Raw genomic sequence first — 6,743 nt, forward strand, 5'->3', positions numbered from 1 at the left:
CTTAGTTCTATGCAAATTAGAAACTCCTTTCTAATTTCATTCACTCTTGCCAGAGAATCCTGAACTAGCATAAGTGGATCAGCCTTGAACATTCGCTTCCTTCACTGGAAGGGGTAAATCCTTTATTGATCATACACTATCTTCGTGTACAAATTCCTATACCCAGTAGAGCCCTAATAATTGTCCCTGGAGACTAAGAACTAAACCAAAGCATAGTTCAGTGTACACAAGATGACTATGATGACCTCAAGTCTAAGGATACTTGTACAACTATCACTATGTGAACAACTGCTGACACGTGAGTGAACTCCATCAGTTGTTCAGCTGGGCGAGTCATGTTCAGTGAACTTATTCTATAATAAGCACCTACATACTAGCTATAGTGTCACCACACAAATATCTATGAGAACAAACATCCTTCATAATGAAGCAAGCATAGTATGCACCGATCTCTGCGGATTATTAATTACCAGTTAGTAATCCTACAACCAGGAACTATTTAAGTTTAGAGTTATCATCTTTTAGGTCTCACTATTATGATCTCATCATAATCCATAAAAAGCTTTACTCTAAACTATGGTATATCTTATTTAAACACTTAAATAGATAAAGCCCGTAATAAAAACAAAACAAGTCTTTTATTAATATCAATGAAATCAAAACAGATTACATAAAAGTTATTCCTAAATCCTCATACATGATTGGACTTAGGACATATTCCTTTCAACCTCCCACTTGTACTAAAGCCAATCACTCTGGTATCTAATACCCATCTTGTCTTTATGACGATCAAAGTGACTTTCATAAAATAGCTTTGTGAGTGGGTCTGCTATGTTGTCATGTGTGTCAACTCTAATTCAATACAATACAAGAAATGTTACCGCGCTCCCACTAACCCTTTTGTAGACGCATGGTTCATCTTCATTTTTGATAAAATCAAACTCTTTGATTGTCTCATCAAAACGAATGTTCCATCTTTCGAGAAGCTTGCTTTAAACCACATATGGTTCGCAGCAGCTTACACACTAGGTTTTCATTTCTCTTGGAAATAAAACCATCTGGCTATTTGTCAGATCTCATAGTCGTAGTAAGCAGCAATCACAAGCAAAATCCGAACTGATTATAACAGGGCTACAGGTAAAAGGTTTCATCAAAGTCAATCCATTGCCTTTGTTTGAATTCTTTTGCCACAAGCCTGGCCTTAAAGGTCTCCAGCTGGCCCATCGTCTCTAATCATTCTTTTGTATCCCGTATACATAGATTTCATTTCGGATTTCATGGCACTATGCCATTTCTCTTAGTCTACACTACTCATAGCCTCATTATAAGTTACAGGGTCGTCATCATCAATGATCGACAACTCATTGTCATTCTCAATGACAAGGCCATATTACCTCTCAGGTTGGCGAGACACTCTCCCTGACCTATGAATGGGCTGTTTCACAAAAGGTTGTTCAGTCAGAACAGGTGTTTCCACTCGATCTGTAGTAGTTTGTGCTTCTTGAACTTCATCAAGTTCAATTTTGCTCCCACTGTTTCCTTCAAGGATAAACTCCTTTTCCAAGAAGGTAGCATGTCTGGAGACAAACACCCGATGATCGGTGTAAAAGTAACACCCTAAAGTCTCTTTAGGATATCCCACAAAACTACATTTTACGGATCGATATTCCAGCTTATCTGGGTCAACTTTCTTGACATAAGCTGGACATCCCCAAATCTTAACGTGTTTAAGACTCGGTTTCCTTTCTTTCCATATCTCATACGAAGTTTGAGGAACAGATTTTGGAAGGCACCATATTCAGTAAATATGCTGAGGTTTCCAATGCATAACCCCATAGGAATACTGGAAGATTTGCATAGCTCATCATGGACCGAACTATGTCTAACAAAGTTTGATTTCTCCTTTCAGATACCAATCTGGAGGAGTCCACTGGGAGACTATACCATTTACTTTGAGATAATTTAGAAACACTCCATTAAAGTATTCACCACCTCGATCTAATCGAAGAATTATAATACTATGTTTGGTTTTTTTCTCCACTTCATACTTATACTCTTTGAACTTTTCAAAGGCTTCAGACTTGTGTTTCATCAAACACATATCTGAATCTAGATCTATCATCTATGAAAGTAATGAAGTTTGAAAATCCACCCATGGCTTGCTTAGACATTGGTCCATATACATTTGTGTGTACCATTCCTAGCAAATTTGCAGCCCTCTCTCCATGTCCACTAAATGGAGACTGCAGTGCCACTATGAAGTGAGATTTTCATCATCCCTTTTCTTTTATTAGTTTGTTCAATCTGAAGTAAATTATGTCACATTTACACAGACCATTATTTAAAGTACCACGTCCATAAAGAATATTATCTCTAAGAATAGAACATTCATTATTCTCAATAATAAATGAAAATCCAACCAAGTCTAACATGGGAATAATATTCCTCACAATCGAGGGAACAAATTAACAATTATTTAAAACAATAGTCTTGCCCGTAGGCATATGTAAATGAAATGATTCTACATCTTCAGCATCAACTCTTGCTCCATTTCCCATCAGTAGAATCACCTCCTCTTCCTCAAGAGTCCTACTGCTCCTTGGTCCCTTCAACAAATTGCAGATTTGAGAACCACAGGCGGTATCTAATACCCAAGTAGAAATTTGATTTAATGACATATTCACTTCTATCATGAACATACCTGAATCAGAAGCGGTAGTCTCACTACCCTTCTTCTTCTTCAATTCTGCAAGGTAAACCTTACAGTTCCTCTTCCAGTGCCCCACCTTGTTACAGTGAAAGCAAACAATTTTGCTCTTGGGGTCTTCAGCTTTTGGTGGAACCGGCTTTTCTTCACCTACTTTTTTCTTCTTGGAAGAGTTCCTCTTCCTTTTCTTAGGATTGGAAACTTCACCAATTAGAAGAACAGAACTCTTCTTAGGGGGAAAATTCGATTCCGCAGTCTTCAACATGTTGTGGAGTTCAGGCAGGCTGACATCCAACTTATTCATGTGAAAGTTCACAATAAACTGCGAGAACGAACTCGGAAGTGATTGCAAGACCAAGTCTTGGCTCAGCTCCCCATCCATGGCAAAACCAAGTTGTCCAAGACGTTCAATCAAATTGATCATCTTAAGTACATGGTCATTCACAGATGATCCCTCAGACATCCTACAACCGAACAGCTCCTTCGATATCTCATATCGAGCTGTCCTCCCCGCCACATCATACAACTCTTGTAGATGCATTAGGATAGTGTGAGCATCCATATGCTCATGTTGCTTCTGTAGCTCAATGTTCTTGGAAGCTAGCATGATGCATTGAGCAACATTTGCATCATCTACCCACTTACGATACACAATATGTTCATCATTATGTGCATCACTAGCAGGTTCAGTAGGCTTAGGTGAGTCAATCACGTATTCCAGCTTCTCAATCCTGAGAACAATTCTCAAGTTTCGAAGCCAGTCAGCATAATTAGGACCAGTCAATTTGTGAGCATCTAGTATGCTCCTGAGTGATAGTGCAGAAGACATAACGTACAAAGTAAATCTGTAAATGATAAATACATAACAACACTTAGCAAATATTCGATTTCATTTCAAAACACTATATGAATCGGGTCTTTATACATAAGTGGCTCCCATTAGTTTATCTAATTTATTCAACCCCCTACGTGAAAAATTAAGCATTCATAATGCTAGTGGGAATAGGGATCCTACATTCCATTACACAACCCCGGCTGTGGCACGAAACGCCATGTAATGTTCAATAGGCAGACAACTCTTGTCAATTACATCTAATGTTATTCCCTAATCAAACTTTAGCCTCTTGAATAATTGAGTCACGGCTGTGGCACGACAAACTCAATATTCTAAGTCAAGTCTAACCCAACATTCCGTATAATTGAATCAGTCCCCAAAGGCCCACGGCTGTGGCACGTAACGACCTTTAGATTCTTATTCAATGTACACATCTCTATGTAATAGACAAGTATTTCTTATTTCGAAATCAAAGCCCTTGGCTGTGGCACGAAACGACAATGATTCAAAAATAAGAACTATTTTTCTATCATGTTGGAAGGCTATGACCGACAGAAGCCCGTTGTGTCATTGGCCAATTACTACTTGATATTATTTAATTTTAGAGGGATTATATTACGTTACAATCATAATCATATTATAAAGATATTCTTCCTTTTAAATTAAATATTTCAAATCAATAATCAATAATCAGATGATTCCCAGATCGGGTGGAGCATTGTCAAGAGGCGTCACTTAATAACCCTTTCTTACAGATAGAAATCTGTTGTTGACAGAATCATCCTTTCTCTTATATCGAAAATTCATATTCAATTACGTGTTTCATAAACACAAGAATCTTATGATTGTATTCATAATATTGTTATTAAGGTTATGAAACAATTTCACTATACTAGGTTGTTTAACAAACGCCTTATGTTCATTTAAGTTCACCTAAATCTATCATCGCATGATAAACTAAGCATATATCACATATAAAAACATGAATAAACATCAAGGTAGGCATGTTACATCTTCTAGCATATTGGTCTAAGCATTATACATCTCTATGTATCACATGAAGCATTTAAAAGGAGTTAAAACAGTTAAAAACAGCTTTAAAACACTTCCGGAGATATAAACAGTTCAAAACTTTTATATAAACTAAAATTGATCACTCCATTAGATCCGTCTCGGAAAAACGAATCCAACGGTATATTGCACGCCCAAAATGGAGTTACGAAACTCCCAGAAAATCAAATTTAATGTGGACAAACGGGCTGTAACGCATTACAGGAACGCGTTACAAGCCCTGTAACGCATTCCGGTGATGCGTTACAACCCTTTTAACCAATTAAAAGGTGTAACGCATTCCGTGAATGCGCCACAGGGTGTAACGCATTCCCGGAATGCGCGACACTCTTTATTTTATTTTATTTTTTTTATTTCGATCGCCGCGAAGCCGCCGTCTTTTTCCTCGAACAACGTGCCGCCTGACATTCTCTGTTCTGGTCTGTCTTTTCCCGTGCAATTCATCACAGCAGTACAGATAACAGCAGATATATATACATATACAAACTTACAATTTATATATATATATATGATTATTTAATTACGAATTTTAATTGCAAGAACTTCAAAAATTCATAATAAAAAATCTATACATCATAAAATTATTAAAAAATACCCAGACGATCTACAACACTTGTAGAACCCAGATCAACATTCAAAATTATTCTGAGAAATGATTTCTCATCAGACAAAATTAAACCATGATATAACTTGTAAAAATCATAATTAATTCATACAAGCATATAAAATTCTTAAATTTTTACCACATATCTATATGCATACAACCTATGCTCTGATACCAATGTTGAATTTTAATCGCAGCGAGGCATGGTAAAACACTTTTACACATACAAAATCCAAATAAAAGCATATAAATCGTGGTAAAAACATAGGGATCGAATCTAACCTTTAAAATAATTCGGAGACAACGATCAGAGATCCTTAGCAGTTGCTCCTCAAGTGTGAAGCACTCCACCGATATCTACCAAGAAAATGATGTTAAGGAGGAGGAAGGAGGTGAAGAGAATTGGGTTTTCCAGACTTTTTGGGTTTTTTTGGGTTCAAATAAAAATAGGGTTTATCATAGTATATTTATAGGCAAAATTTTCAGCTGAAATTTTCCCATAAATATTATTATTATTATCCCATTTATTATTCACATTAATAATTAAAATACCTTTTAATTATTAATCCTTTTTCTAAACACTTTAGAAATAATTCTCTCTCTTGATTTAATTTCCAAAAAATTAAATCCTTAATTAATAATATTAAGAACTTTTCTTAATTAATTTATAATCAATTAAATCTCATTTAATCAATTATTAAATTTGCCAATTAATTATTTATTTCACAAATAGATAATTATTAGCCATTATTAATTAATTTCTCCACCATTAAATCATTCTCTTTTTATGGTGTGACCCTGTAGGTTCATTATTAAACCGATAGTAGAAATAAATAATAATAAAACTATTTTATCATTATTTATATAAATTCTCTAATTTATTAAATATGATTAATTAATTAATCACATTTATTCTACATCGTGAGTGATACTTCTCAGCATATCGCGATTATCCGGATAATATGAATTCACTGCTTAGAATACCAAGAACCTATTCAGTGAATAGTTACCGTACAATAAACTCCTTCTACCCTACAATGTCCCGATTAAATACAAGGCATGGATCTCGTGTCAAGCCTATCTAATTCAATTACTTGCTTACCATTTACTATGCTTAGTTCTATGCAAATTAGAAACTCCTTTCTAATTTCATTCACTCTGGCCAGAGATTCCTGAACTAGCATAAGTGGATCAGCCTTGAACATTCGCTTCCTTCACTGGAAGGGGTAGATCCTTTATTGATCATACATTATTTTCGTGTACAAATTCCTATACCCAGTAGAGCCCTAATAATTGTCCCTGGAGACTAAGAACTAAACCAAAGCATAGTTCAGTGTACACAAGATGACTATGATGACCTCAAGTCTAAGGATACTTGTACAACTATCACTATGTGAACAACTGCTGACACGTGAGTGAACTCCATCAGTTGTTCAGCTGGGCGAGTCATTTTCAGTGAACTTATTCTATAATAAGCACCTACATACTAGCTATAGTGTCACCACACAAATGTCTATGAGAACAGA

The sequence above is a fragment of the Apium graveolens genome, chromosome 8 (assembly GCF_009905375.1).
Source record: "Apium graveolens cultivar Ventura chromosome 8, ASM990537v1, whole genome shotgun sequence".
Taxonomy (NCBI): domain Eukaryota; kingdom Viridiplantae; phylum Streptophyta; class Magnoliopsida; order Apiales; family Apiaceae; genus Apium; species Apium graveolens.